The following is a 16368-nucleotide window of genomic DNA, read 5'->3' as shown; positions in this document are numbered from 1 at the left end:
GGAGGTGACTGGAGTATAATAAATAATATAATAATAAAGTTTATTTATATAGCGCCAACATATTCCGCAGCACTTTAGATGATGTAACAGCAGAATAGTGACCTCAGCTCTGGAAGTAACTGGAGTATAAGACGTGATGTTACAGCAGAATAGTAACCGCAGCTCTGGAGGTGACTGGAGTATAAGACATGATGTAACAGCAGAATAGTGACTGCAGCTCTAGAGGTAACATGAGGATAAGACCTGAGGTAACAGCAGGATTATAACTGCAGCTCTTGATGTAACCAGAGTATAAAAGATGATGTAACAAAAGTATAGTGACTGCAGCTCTGGAGGTAATTGCAGGATAAGCCATGGTGTAACACCAGAATAGTGAGTGCAGCTCTGGAGGATAAAACATAAGGTGATGACAGAATAGAGACTGCAGCTCTGGAGGTAATTTAAAACTAAGACATGAGGTAACAGCAGAATAGTGAGTGCAGCTCTGGAGCATAAGACCTGATGTAACAGCAGAATAGTGAGTGCAGCTCTGCAGGTGACTGGAGGATAAGCTGATGATGTAAATTTCCAATATCAGAAGATGCTGCTCATTCTGCTGTTTTTTACATGGAGTGGATTGGGCCGTATTAGTAATTTTTGTAGCACTCCTGTGACTTCCTTGTTCCTCAGAGTATATATCAGGGGGTTCAGCATGGGCGTTATAACCGTGTAGAACACAGTAATGAAGCTGTTGGCTGATGTGTACACTGACATGGGCTGCACATACACAATGATCCCGGTCCCATAGAATATGGACACCACCAGTAAATGTGACGCACACGTAGAGAACGTCTTCTGTCGTCCCTCCCTGGAGTTTATCCTCAAGATGCTCCTCACAATCCGGTTGTAAGAGACAAGAACTAACGTGAAACACGATGGTCCCAAGATTACCGGAGTGACGATGAGCAGGATCTCATCCACCGTGGTATCGGAACACGAGAGCTTTATAAGTGGCGTCGCGTCAGAAAAGAAGTTGTAGAGCTGGTTTGGTCCACAGAAGGAAAGTCTCAGGAGAAAGCAGGTGTGGAACGTGGAGTGGGCAAAACCACCGAACCAGGCACAGCCGGCCAGAGGGATGCAGACCGACCTCCTCATCAGCTCGGTGCGGGTTACAGATGGCCACAAAGCGGTCATAAGCCATGACGGCCAGAAGGAACATCTCCGAGCTGCCCAGGACATGGAAGAAATACATCTGAGAGAAGCAACCATAGAACAAGATCCTCCTGTTATCGGAGGAGAGGATGTTGAGCAGTTTAGGGACAGTCACCGAGGAGTAACATATATCTAGGAAGGACAGGTGGCCCAGGAAGAGATACATGGGGGTGTGAAGGCGAGCGTCCAGCTGCACCACCAGGAGGATCAGCGCATTACCCAGAACCGTGATCACATAGACAATCATAAAACTGAGGAAAAGGAGAATCTGGACGTCAGAGACCGCGGAGGACAGACTGGAGAGGACGAATTCTCCCACCAAGCTCTGGTTATCATCTAAAAAAGACTCAATAATGTTCATCTGAGAAAAAAGGGAAAAATAGCAATAAATAAACAATAAAGAAATGGCAAATTCCTAATATTAAATTCAGAAATGTCAGTAATGATGCGGGGCTGACAACCTCTGAGACACAGTGTACAGGCTGGTTGTCACCAGTAATAGATCAGTGATGTCATCGTCAGTGGGCGGGGCTGACAACATCACACATATCATATACAGTGTGTCCACCCATATCCTGTCCACCGCCATTAACTCGAGAACGGCGGCAGCTATAGGCATAGCAGTGGTGTCTAGGTATAGTAAAGTAGCCATGCGCTACGCAATGAAACCACCTATAGCATCACCTTTTATAAAACAACAGAGTTAGTATTTTTATCTCGAAAATGGAACGAGATAGAGAAAAAAAGTGAAATACAAAGTTGTAAGGCATCATCAATTCAATATGAATCGACACCTTGCATACAGAAATGCTATGATTAGAACGTGTAAAACTCACAAGGCTGCGGATGTGAAGCGATACCTCATGGAGACCTTCCTACAAGTCATTGGGTATGGTGGCTGCATGGAGTGGCCTCCACGCTCACCTGACCTGACCCCATTGAACTTCTTTCTGTGAGGTCACATCAAACAGCAGGTGTATGCGACCCCTCCACCAACATTGCAGGACCTACGACGACGTATCACAGATGCTTGTGCAAACGTGTCACCCACCATATTGCACAACGTGCAGCAAGATACAGTATGCTGTCCAGAGTCCAGATGTGCATTGCAGCTGACGGGGGCCACTTTGAGCATCAAAGTTAAATGAGCGCCATATGCATGACTAGCATTCAATGTTTGGGGGGGTGTCATGGGTGTCATATCATAGCATTTCTGTATGCAAGGTGTCGATTAGTCTTGAATTGATGATGCCCTACAATTTTGTAATTCACTTTTTTCCTCTATCTTGTTCCGTTTTCGAGATAAAAATGCTAACTCCGTTGTTTTCCACCAGGTGGCGCTATAGGTGGTTTCATTGCGTAGCGCATGGCTACTTTACTATACCTAGACACCACTTCTATGCCTATAGCTGCCGCCGTTCTCAAGTTAATGGCAGTGGACAGGATATGGGTGGACACACTGTAGATTAATGATGTATTCCTCTCATATTAAACCAATGTGAAGGATTTTGCCCTTTGATGAAACCTATTACTGGATAATTCTCTTTACTCTACACTTCCCCCTTATATGATCGCCCTGTATGTAAGTAATGCACAGCCCCCACCCACCATCACCGACCAAATGATGGGACCTCCGGCTACTAATCATTTGTATCCACAAATCTATTTTCATTTTAATATTCTAGTTTGAAAAATAACTTTTAAATTTAGAAAAATATATAGACTCTTTTAAACACAACTTTTTTCTTTTCCTTGATGTGAATTCCCGGTCTGTGGCACAGTTTGGTAGGGTAATGTATTGATACTTGTTTTGTGTTTTTCTTCTTTCCTTGTAGTGTTTATTTTACTCTCAAATACATTTGTTAAGCTCCTGATTTCCGGTCTGATGTGAAGATTTCCTAATGATAATGACTGACTTTTCCCTGCAGCCGGACTGATCCCGGCGCTGGTCACTGATCTGTCATCAGATCTCACAAACTGCACATTCTAAATAGATCCTGGACTGATGCAATGTGAGTACATCAGCGATGGGCGAAGAGGGGAATATTCCCATTATTTGTCTCAGATATTTAGTACGATTTGTGTATTCCTAACAAATAACTAATCTAATAATGCAAGTGTACCGCCCCGTGCTCGGCAGCCGAGACGCTCGGATCCGGACCTTCAGTGGGTGGCTCGAGGGTCTCGCGGTCACTTTAACTGAAAGGGGGGTTGTGGTTTGGGGACGTAGGTGTACGGCTGGAGCCGTGTTAAGTTCGTGACGCCACCCACGGGATGTGGTGAAGGTGGACACCACCGCTGCAGTTACAGGGCACCCGGGGGAGATGTTTGGCAGCAAGTTGTTAACCCCTCCGTGGGCAGGGATGGTGGCCCTGGGACTCATTTGGGGTGTTTGGCGGTGCAGGGAGATGGGCGAGAGGAGGGTGCTGATGTACTCACTATTACTAAACACACGAGTCTCTGGTAAACTAAGGTGATGGTGGTCAGTGCCCGCAGCCGGCTGCAGTCTGGTCCCCCACCCGGCTGGTGGTCTCTGCCTTTCTCCCGCACCTGTGTTGGATGGTGGACTGCCTGTGCTTGCAACTTCAGGAGTCCGCTCCCGGCTTGTGGTTGCCTAAGGAGCCCTTTGCCCGCAGACGCTGGTCCGTGGGATCTCTGAACCATGGCGGTGGCTGCTTATCCCCCTCGTTGGGCTGTTGCCTTCAGTCAGGACTTTGGGTGGGACAGGACCTCTAGTCCTGACCGCAATCAGTTAATTAGCTAGCCCCCAGTAGCTTCTGGACCTAGCCTCAGGGTCTGAGTACCCCCCTTTGTGCTCCGGTTTCCGAGTCGGTTCCCCGGGTCGGTACCGGCGGGCTACAACCCTGTCCCGATCCACCTCGGTTCCACCGAGCCGTCTTCCCAGTTCCTGCAGACGGAGACCGCCATCTGCCTCCTAGCCAAAGGTACCAGGGCTCCTACCCCGGCACCTGCTCAAATTGGGTTTTCTCTCCTCTGCTGCAGCTGCACACAGCCCCAACCCACACTCCTCTCCAACTTGAACCCAGAAACTGCACTGAACTTTCCCGCCCCAGGCTGTCTGAACTCCTTGGTGGGCGTCTTCCAACCGCCTGTTTCCGCCCCCTGGTGTGTCCATCAAGCCCTGGGGGAGGTGACTAGGGTTTAAATGTTTGGCTGTGTGTTACTGTCGCGGGCGGGGAGGGCGCTGCACTCACCACGCTCGGGTCCGGCGCTGCTGCTGCTCGGTGGCTCGAGCGGTGGGCCGGATCCGGGGACTCGAGCGGCGCTCCTCGCCCGTGAGTGAAAGGGGTGGTTTGGTTTGGGGATTTGGTCCGTGACGCCACCCACGGTTTGTGGTGAGGTTGGGGCACCACCGCTGCTGGTGACGGGGATCCCGTGAGCGATGGCAGGGAGCAGCTGGGATGTTGTTTCCCCCTCCGTGGGTAGGGGTTGGTTGTCCCGGGGCCCGGTGAGGTGTGACGGGGAGGCACGGTTGGTGAGGTGCAGGGTCGCGGGGGCAGCGCGGTGCCAGATGGCATGGTGGTACTCACTCAGCCAAGAACGGATGCAGAGTCTCTGGTAAAACAAACGGCTGGATGGATGGGTCCCGCAGCCGGCTGCTGTGGTTTCTCCCGGACGGTTGGTGGTGGCTGCCTTTCCCTGCACCTTTAGTGTAACTTCTGTCCCGATGGCTTCCCACCGGTAACCCGCTCCCCAGGATATGTGCCGGAGGAGCCCTTTTGCCCGCAGGCTCTGGCCCTGGGAATTCTAGCTGTGGCGGTAGCTGTATTTCCCTTTTGCTGTTTGGACTGTTGCCTTCAATCGGGTCTTGGCTGTTTGGAAACCCCTGGGGTTCCGGTCACTAACGGATTTGACCTGTTTAACGGCGACTCCAAGCCTGGTCGGGGTCCGCAGGCCCTGCCGGTTTGTGCTGGCTTCTCTTCGCTCCCCGGTTCGGTACCGGCAGGCCACCGCCCGTCCCCGGTCCTACGGTTCCGCGTTGATCTGCCTCTCATGCAGACGGCCACCACCGTCTGCCAACCTTGCTCTTGATGCCCAGGCCACGTACCCGGACACGGTCAGTCTTCTCCTCTACTACCACTTTACTCCTCTCACTTCTACCTCCCTAACTGATCTGCCTTCCTTTCCCGCCTCCAGGACTGTGAACTCCTCAGTGGGTGGGGCCAACCGCCTGGCTCCACCCCACCTGGTGTGGACATCAGCCCCTGGAGGGAGGCAACAAGGATTTGGTGTCTGGCTGATGTGCCTATCTCGGGGTGTGGGGTGTGTTGTTGCAGTACCTGTGAAGACCTGGCTAGTCCAGGGCGCCACATTACCTGTGAGGGAAGGGTGTAATGCGGGGCCCTATTTGTGACTACCTGGCCCGGCCAGGGCATCACACAAGTCAAGAGGAAATTAATATTCCTGCGGATGAGGAGAAAAGAGCTGAAATTAAAGGGGAACAGCATGGGGAAGATTCCTGGAAGCATCTATGAAGCACAGGTCACTTCTGGGAACAATATTATCAGAATATTACACCACTCCCCATCATCCCCCTCTCTCACAGACCGCTCCCCATCATCCCCCTTTCTCACAGACCGCTCCCCATCATCCCCCCTCTCGCATAGACCGCTCCCCATCATCCCCCCTCTCTCACAGACCACTCCCCATCATCCCCCTCTCTCACAGACCGTACCCCATCATCCCCCTCTCTCTCACAGACCGCTCCCCATCATCCCCCCTCTCGCATAGACCGCTCCCCATCATCCCCCCTCTCTCACAGACCACTCCCCATCATCCCCCCTCTCACAGACCGCTCCCCATCATCCCCCCTCTCTCACAGACCGCTCCCCATCATCTCCCCTCTCTCACAGACCGCTCCCCATCATCCCCCCTCTCTCACAGACCGCTCCCCATCATCCCCCCTCTCGCATAGACTGCTCCCCATCATCCCCCTCTCTCACAGACCGCACCCCATCATCCCCCTCTCTCACAGACCGCTCCCCATCATCCCCCTCTCTCACAGACCGCTCCCCATCATCCCCCCTCTCTCACAGACCACTCCCCATCATCCCCCCTCTCTCACAGACCGCTCCCCATCATCCCCCCTCTCGCATAGACCGCTCCCCATCATCCCCCCTCTCTCACAGACCGCTCCCCATCATCCCCCCTCTCGCATAGACCGCTCCCCATCATCCCCCTCTCTCACAGACCGCCCCCCATCATCCCCCTCTCTCACAGACCGCTCCCCATCATCCCCCCTCTCTCACAGACCGCTCCCCATCATCCCCCCCTCTCTCACAGACCACTCCCCATCATCCCCCCTCTCACAGACCGCTCCCGATCATCCCCCCTCTCTCACAGACCGCTCCCCATCATCTCCCCTCTCTCACAGACCGCTCCCCATCATCCCCCCTCTCTCACAGACCGCTCCCCATCATCCCCCCTGTCGCATAGACTGCTCCCCATCATCCCCCTTTCTCACAGACCGCACCCCATCATCCCCCTCTCTCACAGATCGCTCCCCATCATCCCCCTCTCTCACAGACCGCTCCCCATCATCCCCCCTCTCTCACAGACCGCTCCCCATCATCCCCCCTCTCTCACAGACCGCCCCCCATCATCCTCCCTCTCGCATAGACCGCTCCCCATCATCCCCCTCTCTCACAGACCGCCCCCCATCATCCCCCTCTCTCACAGACCGCTCCCCATCACCCCCCTCTCTCACAGACCGCTCCCCATCATCCCCCCCTCTCTCACAGACCACTCCCCATCATCCCCCCTCTTTCACAGACCGCTCCCCATCATCCCCCCTCTCTCACAGACCGCTCCCTATCATCCCCCCTCTCTCACAGACCGCTCCCCATCATCCCCCTCTCTCACAGACCGCTCCCCATCATCCCCCCTCTCTCACAGACCGCTCCCCATCATCCCCCTCGCATAGACCGCTCCCCATCATTCCCCCTCTCTCACAGACCGCTCCCCATCATCCCCCCTTTCTCACAGACCGCTCCCCATCATCCCCCCTCTTGCATAGACCGCTCCCCATCATCCCCCCTCTCGCATAGACCGCTCCCCATCATCCCCCCTCTCTCGCAGACCACCCCCCATCATCCCCCTCTCTCACAGACCGCTCCCCATCATCCCCCTCTCATATAGACCGCTCCCCATCATCCCCCCCTCTCATAGACCGCTCCCCATCATCCCCCCCTCTCATAGACCGCTCCCCATCATCCCCCCTCTCTCACAGACCGCTCCCCATCATCCCCCCTCTCGCATAGACCGCTCCCCATCATCCCCCTCTCTCACAGACCGCTCCCCATCATCCCCCTCTCATATAGAGTGATCTCCTCCTCTCAGTCCCTCTCTCCCTTTCTCAGCAGCAGGAGATGACAGAATGTGAGGGAATAAATAACACTGGAGCCTCCAAAATGAAGAGGACATTTCTCCAGATTATATCTTAGGTGTTACTGTAAGGAATCCAGCATGGAGGGTGACGTGTCTGTCCGGGGTCTGGACCTTCATCAGTCACTATAGAGACAATATACAATCAATACCACAGGAAACATGAATATATATATACTGCAAATCTCTGCAAATATATACTAAGATAACACCTCCTGGCAGCATCTTGTAATAAGATTTATAGGTGACATCTATCATACAGAGAAGTCACATAGATATTGGCAAATTTATATATATATATCGGTATTATAAAAAATAAGGAACAAATACAGATAAGATAACACTTCCTGGCAGCCTGGAAAATATCTATTACATCTAATCTCAGATCAGAGGCCAAAATATTGGAGAATCGTCTTCATAGAGGAAAATGAAGCAACAGAAGAGAATCACAGCGCAAACACCGCACAGATGGAGGATGATATCTACAGAGGAGAGAACATCATCCTCCATATTCTCCTCCCTGATCTGGATGATGACCCTTCTGCAGCCGCCGCCCTATAGGAGCCAATATCTGCTCCTTCTATGGGGACTGTACGGAGCAGCGCGCACTGCACGGGGACACTGCCTGCTCTAACCCCGCCCGTCACCGATATAGCCCCGCCCATCTGCAGTATAGCCCCGCCCATATCCAGTGTAGCCCCCACCATCTCCAGCCTAGCCCCACCCATCTCCAGTATAGACACGGCCATCTCCGGTATAGCCCCGCCCATCTTCAGCATAGCCCCGCCCATCTCCAGTATAGACACGGCCATCTCCGGTATAGCCCCGCCCATCTTCAGCATAGCCCTGCGTAGCGAAACGCCCATCTACAGTATAGCCGCGCCCAGCTCTCAGAGGCTCCGCCCCTGTTGTGAGCTCTCCATGGCAACTCATGTGTGGCTTAACAGGCAGAAGCCCCGCCCCCTGATCGCAGGATTCTAATCAGTGCGGACGTCTCCATATTGCCAAGGACGATGAAGCGGCCGAGGGGCGGAGCCAGCAGCGATTTGAGCGCTCAGTGGTGACAGGAGGCGGAGTGTGTGCGGCCAGGTGACCGCAGCGTGTGGAGCCCGAGCGGAGGCCGGAGGTGGAGTACGAGCCCCGGCCGCTGTATACAGTGTAGATGAGGGTGTACATATATATACAGGGGGCGGAGCGGGCCTACAGGGAATATATATCACCATGGTAACACAGAGGCATCCAGAGATCACGTCCCCTAGGGGGAGGGGCCCAAACAGTGGAGAGCACAACAAACACCCCGATGCCAGACGCCCATTATTGTGTATAGAGGACTATGTGGGGCCCATTATTCTGTATGGAGGGCTATGTGGGGCCATTATTGTGTATGCAGGGCTATGTGGGGCCATTATTGTGTATGCAGGGCTATGTGGGGCCCATTATTCTGTATGGAGGACTATGTGGGGCCCATTATTGTGTATGGAGGGCTATGTGGGGCCATTATTGTGTATGCAGGGCTATGTGGGGCCCATTATTCTGTATGGAGGACTATGTGGGGCCCATTATTGTGTATGGAGGGCTATGTGGGGCCCATTATTGTGTATGGAGGGCTATGTGGGGCCATTATTGTGTATGCAGGGCTATGTGGGGCACATTATTCTGTATGGAGGGCTATGTGGGTCCCATTATTGTGTATAGAGGACTATGTGGGGCCCATTATTCTGTATGGAGGACTATGTGGGGCACATTATTCTGTATGGAGGACTATGTGGGGCCCATTATTGTGTATGGAGGGCTAAGTGGGGCCCATTATTCTGTATGGAGGACTATGTGGGGCCCATTATTGTGTATGGAGGGCTATGTGGGGCCCATTATTCTGTATGGAGGACTATGTGGGGCCCATTATTCTGTATGGAGGGCTATGTGGGGCCCATTATTCTGTATGGAGGGCTATGTGGGGCCCATTATTCTGTATGGAGGACTATGTGGGGCCCATTATTCTGTATGGAGGGCTATGTGGGGCCCATTATTCTGTATGGAGGGCTATGTGGGGCACATTATTCTGTATGGAGGACTATGTGGGGCCCATTATTGTGTATGGAGGGCTAAGTGGGGCCCATTATTCTGTATGGAGGACTATGTGGGGCCCATTATTGTGTATGGAGGGCTAAGTGGGGCCCATTATTCTGTATGGAGGACTATGTGGGGCCCATTATTCTGTATGGAGGACTATGTGGGGCCCATTATTGTGTATGGAGGGCTATGTGGGGCCCATTATTCTGTATGGAGGACTATGTGGGGCCCAATATTGTGTATGGAGGGCTATGTGGGGCCCATTATTGTGTATGGAGGGCTATGTGGGGCCCATTATTTTGTATGCAGGGCTATGTGGGGCCCATTATTCTGTATTGAGGGCTATGTGGTGCCCTTTATTGTGTATAGAGGACTATGTGGGGCCCATTATTCTGTATGGAGGACTATGTGGTGCCCATTATTATTAAGAATAATATAATAATAATAATAATAATAATAATAACATGAAACATAAATAGTATTTATCATTTATATTACTATTATTTTTTTTAAATACTATTTTTATTCTTTCTAATATTATGAATATTAGTACTAATATTTCTATTATTTCTCTATTTACTATTAATTAGATCCCTATTCCTAAAGCTGTTGATTCAGAAGAAGGCAAAAACCCCTGAACACATTCAGCCAATTTGTGTCTCAGGGGAAAAATTCCTTCTCGACCCCGGGAAAAGGCGATCAGTCCGAGGACCCTGGATCAAACCTGACAGTACCTAATAATGTATTAAGTTGTTATTATTATATTATTCTTAATAATAATGTAATACCTATTAATTATTTACTAATTATTCTAGTCATTATAATAAATACTGTAATATTATTATTATTATTATTAGTTATGCTATGTTTACTTTGTTGCTATTTTACTGATCTTATTACTAATTTTTTAATATTATTGTTATTATCCTACTTTTTAATATTTTTTTTAGATATGTTTGGATTATTGCTATTTTATTATTACTATTATTACTAACATTTGTATTGATATTTTACTAAAATTATAACTTAGATCCCTATTCTTAAAGCTGTTGATCCAAAAGAAGGCAAAACCCCCCGGACACCTTCAGCCAATTTGTGTCTCAGGGGGAAAAATTCCTTCTCGACCCCGGGAAAAGGCGATAAGTCCGAAAACCGTGGATCAAACCTGCTGAAATTATTTTTATGGCTCTAATTATCATTATTATACAATTAATGATTATAATATTAGATACTATATTACTGCTCCTATTATATGTCTTTTTAATGCTTTTACTACATTTTCAACCTATTTCTAAACCTAATAATTACTATTTTATGGTTATTATTAATTATTATTATTATACTTACCAGATTTTATGCTGCTGTATGTTGGGGCCACAGTCCATCAGCGTCTCATCACTTTGAAGAGGTTGGTCCATATGGTGTTTTTTATTTTACTGAGGTTGGTGGTGATTTTTTTGAATATGGAAGACTGCCGGCGGATCATCTGTGTCGGCTGCTTCTTAACTTGTTGTCTCTTGGCTGGCTTTTTCTGAAGTCTTTGTCTCTTTGCCAGGTGAATCTGAAGTCGTTGACTCTGTGCCGGCTGGTCCTGATCGCGTTTTCTCTTTGCTGGCTGGTTCTGATCGCGTTGACTCTGTTCCGGCTGGTCCTGATCTCGTTGTCCCTTTGCTGACTGGTCCTGATCTCGTTGTCTCTTTGCCGGCTGGTCCTGATCTCGCTGTCTCTTTGCCGGCTGGTCCTGATCTCGCTGTCTCTTTGCTGGCTGGTTCAGAGTGCTTGTTGTGGTATTTTGCACCATTCTTCTATTAGCTCCTGAACCTTTCTTTTCTTTCTTCTTGGTATCTTCTTTCTCATCTTCTTCAAAGTCTTTTACCTCCCGATATTTCATTGGATCGGATATCACCACTTCATTCCGCTGCTGGGTGTCTTCTTGGTGTCTTCTTTCTCCCTTTCTTCCTGGTCTGTGACCTCCATTGGCTCTGCTATCTCCTCTTCATTCAGCTGCTTTGGTGTCACTGATGGCGGCTTTGGTGTCACTGTTGGCGGCTTTGGTGTCACTGTTGGCGGCTTTGGTGTCACTGTTGGCGGCTTTGGCGTCACTGATGGCGGCTCTGGCGTCACTGATGGCGGCTCAGGTCTTTTTTCGTATAACGGAAACGGAAGATATTTTTTCTGTGCTTCGCGGTTGGTCGGCATCAGGCGCTGAGAAAAAAAGAGCAAGTTAATTGTCTGCTGAGACATTCCTTTACATCTATGGACAGAACACGAGGACATTATATGCTTTGTGATCAGTCACCTCCATGTTGAAGATCGGTGATGGCAGGAATCTGGTGCTGTAGATGAGCAGTTGGTTTTCCGCCTCCTCCCTTGTGCTGGGACAATCTGGAGAGAAAACACAAGCAGATAATGGGATCAATCATACAATGTCCAGAAATCCTTAAAATGACAGGAAAATTCCTTTAACCCAAATCATCGTGACCTGCTGGATTCTGACTGATTCTGTGCAAAGAAAATCACACAAATTACTATGGAAAACTATTTTCTAAATGACAATGTCCTGTAATTCTGTGCTGGACTAATACATGTTCTGGATTATTAAATGCTGGATTATTGGAATGACACTTTATTCTCAGATTAAGTGGAAATTGTTATTATATAAAATAATAATCTCACATGATACGTATCCAGATCCGAAGATGCAGTGCCGGCGGCGGTAGACGTCCTAAATAAAACAGAATCTGGTGAGTGTCCACTTATCACTCATCAGGGATGGACAATAGGACGAGGGTCCGTGTATAATAAAGCTGCAGACCTCCATAGAGCGGCTGCTCGCTGCCATCTTGTAAATGTCGTACATTGACAACTCCATAGGAAAATCTGTGAATCCAAAAAAGATTTAGTCACAGATCTGATAGAGATCAAACACCGCAGCTTCCCACACATATTCATAGTTAGCGTCCCCCCCCCCCGGTATCATACTCCATTACACCAATACATGGAGGCAACATGAGCAAATCCAGACTATTCTGGATGTTTGTAGAGTCTCCAGTATAGGTAATACCACATGGAAAGCATTGTACATAGGATTGTACTGGGGCCTGTAAATCAAGATATATGGCAAACATGGATTTCTATGTTCTTCATGCAAATAAAAACAAGTAACCCCACAAAAATGACAGCGAAAGTGACTTCATTACCAGCACATAGAGCCTGACCCCCAATAACAGTGCCAGGCACTAATCCCACTGACATTAGTGGTAAATAATGCCCCAATAAATAATACTGGCCGCAGTGTCCTGTGTAACCCAAACATAATCTTCTGCTTTCCTGCAGCCACTAGGGGGAGCACAGTGCACCAGTAAATACAGATTGCACTGATAGCGCCCCCTAGTGGCCGGTGACCGCAGCTGTTGTGGCAGAATTCTCTGCTCTGCCCGGTGTTCTCGCCTGTTTTGAGTTTAGGTGAAATGATAAAATCATCAGCGGATTCCAGATAACAGGAAAGAAGCATCGAGGAGATGAGATAAATCAGTGTTTGGTCATCAGGGGATGTGATGGCGGCACTCACCGATATACAACTCCACTCGTCACTGTCTGTAAAACACTGAGGAGAGCGACAGTTTGTTTGTGTTTATTTCTTCAGATTCAAATCCAGCAATCTTATTGGCTGCTGACCAGTGTCATGCAACACGCAGAATTTAAAGGGACAGGACGCTGTTATTTCTTCACAGTGCATTTCATATAGACGTGCTATAACTCTGCTTAATATATGAAGCTGGGGAGATAATCTGGGGGAGCAGCTTTATGTTTTCATACACAGCAATTAAAATGTCACTATCGATATCGTCAGAACATTATGTTCTACATATTATTAGAGTATCGGTGCATGAAGGAGTTAATTATAAATTATATTATTTTCAATTATCTCTTCCTGAACAGGATATTTTACACAATTTCCTTTTTTCTCACACGGCTGATGGCTATTTCTACATTACTGACATGTAACTTAATGACCCTGGCTGCGGCCGAGGTGTCAGCCTGACCCCAATATCATCACTGGGGTCCATTGGTTGCAATAAGTTCTGAGCTGATGGGGCTGAGGGAGATTTTCTGATTCATGTTCAGTTTTTCATCTGCTGCCGTTTCCTTCTCTGCATGTTCAGCGCTTAACGTCGCCCATTTCTTGGTGAACGACAAATCTTGAAGCCCCGTCTGCTGTGAAATTGTTGCCACGTTTTGCTGTGCTCTGTCTTGGCATGAAATTGTCTTCATCAGCCTCACCTCTGCAGTTGAGTTTGACTTTTCCTCACTCAGTTTTTCTCTATTTACTCACACACCTGACTATAATCCCTCATAATCCCTGACTTTGTGTTATGGGCAGCACAGTGGCTCAGTGGTTAGCACGGCTGCTTTACAGTCCTGGGTTCAAATCCCTCCAAAGACAACATCTGCAAAGAATAACAAAAAAGCTCCGGCACACCACTTTTTTTTGTTATTTATTGGACTTATTTTCTCCAGAGCACCCGACTATATAGTTGAGCCAGGTCTACTCTACTATTTAACATCTGCAAGGAGTCTGTATGTTCTCCCATGTTTGCATGGGTTTCCTCCAGATTCTCCTTTTTATTCCAACACTCTATGACGTCTATGGATTATCACACCTTGTACAGAGGTGATCAGAACCTGGGCAATCATCAATCAGAAGTTCCCAGTGGAGCACAGTTTTTACAGCAGGGCAATTTTCTATGTACAGAGTCACTGGGTCACTCTCCTTCTGTAGAGTGTAAGCTCTTATGGTCAGTGGGGTCCCTTCTCTCTTTCCTATAGAGTGTAACCTCTTATGGTCAGTAGTATCCTCTCTCTTCTGTACAATGTAACCTCTTTTGGTTAGTAGGATCTCTCCTTCTCTCTCTCTCTCTTCTGTAGAGTGTAAGCTCTTATGGTCAGCAAGTTCATCTTTCTCCTGTAGCGTGTAAGCTTTTATGGTCATCAGGGTTCTCTCTGTCCTGTAGAGTGTAAGCTCTTATGGTCCGCAGTGTCCCCTCTATACTGTAGAGTGTAAGCTCTCATGGTCAGCAGTGTCCTCTCTTTACTGTAGAGTGTAAGCTTTTATGGTCATTGGGGGTTCTCTCTGTCCTGTAGAGTGTAAGCTCTTATGGTCAGCAGTATCCCCTCTATACCGTAGAGTGTAAGCTCTTATGGTCAGCAGGGTCTTATGGTCAGTAGGGCCCACCCTACAGCTAAATTTAAACACACATTATCGTTATTCCCATTATTGTGTTGCTTTGACTGTATACACAGGCGGCTCCTGCACATCTATATTGTGCACCATAACTGGGATGTACAATTATAGTAGTTTGCAGTAATGGGGTCTTTGGTGAAAAGAAATTATCACTGATCCACAGGTTTGGTTAGTGATTACTTATTGATCGGTGGAACCAGACCAGTGGAAACCGCACCGATAGGAAGATTGGGGAACGTTTTGCAGCGGCAGCAGGTGGAGTGTGTGACCGCAGCTCCATTCATCCTCTGAGGAGCAGCCAGATAAAAACAAGCGCAGCGCTCGCAGCCACTGAGGGAATGAATGGATGAGGGGGTCGAGTCGGACACGAGCTCCAGTGTAATGGGGGATAAAAGTTGCAGGATCGGTGCAGGTCCCAGCAATCGGACCCCACTGATCAATATGTTATCACTTATCCTTAGGCCATGTTCAGTATTTGGTCAGTATCTTACATCAGTATTTGTAGCCAAAACCAGGAGTGGGTGAAAAATACAGAAGTTGTGCTCGAGTTTCTATTACACGTTTCCTCTGATTTTACCGCTCCTGGTTTTGGCTTCAAATACTGAGGTAAAAAACTCACTGAATACTCAACACGTGCACCTGGCCTTAGTAAAGGTGATTACTTGTTTTCACTGGAGAACCTCTAAGTGCATATTTCCTGTAGTGTAATAGTCACAGGACAGGGATGGGTTAAATGTTTAAGTATTTAATTTCTATTGAAAATAATCTCCCCCTTATAGAAAGGAAAAAGTGACCTCCATACACAACACAATCCACTATACCAAAACCAATAATACCACATACAAGGGAGAATTCCTGCCACACCGTGACCAGACCACATATTACCACCAATCAGTGACCAAATACAGCCACATATAAGGGAGAAATACTGCCACACCGTGACCAGACCACAAATTGACCGAATAATACCCCATACAAGGGAGAAATACTGCGACATCATGACCAGATAACAAACTACCAAAACATAGTGATCAAAAGCAACCACATACAAGAGAGTAATACCACCATACCATAATTGAACCAAATAGTAACCGAATATTACTGTGGGGACACGGGGCTCAGTGGGTGCTCTCGTCCACTAAAACCCGCCGCCTTTAGAAAGACAGCGTGGCTCAGGGCTCATCCCAACTGAATGCCGACCTCCCTAACCGTGGGCGTAACACTAATCAGACAACACAGGGTCAGGGAACCACAATAATTAGACTTTATTGGATCCCCAAACAATTAACAGCACATAACACATAACCAGCAAAACACACAAATGTAACAGGCAACAGAGTCTCACCCTTCCGCTGGCTCACCAGGGATTTAGAATGTCCATGCCTCACTGGTTCCAAGCTGTCTGAGGTCTGCAAAGTCTGTAACAGGTGACTGAACTGTCCCAACCTGAGTGTCCT

The 16368-nt window shown here is 48.5% G+C and overlaps 1 pseudogene; it reads right to left on the bottom strand.

Annotated features, from left to right (window-relative positions):
• Positions 1–573: 573 nt before the first annotated feature.
• Positions 574–1552, bottom strand: LOC142250013 (olfactory receptor 10G4-like; annotated as a pseudogene).
• Between the last annotated feature and the right edge of the window lie 14816 nt (positions 1553–16368).

Source organism: Anomaloglossus baeobatrachus, chromosome 8 (assembly GCF_048569485.1).
Source record: "Anomaloglossus baeobatrachus isolate aAnoBae1 chromosome 8, aAnoBae1.hap1, whole genome shotgun sequence".
NCBI classification, from domain to species: Eukaryota; Metazoa; Chordata; class Amphibia; order Anura; family Aromobatidae; genus Anomaloglossus; species Anomaloglossus baeobatrachus.
Note: the sequence above shows the minus strand (reverse complement) of the source record. Positions and strands in the feature narration are given on the sequence as shown.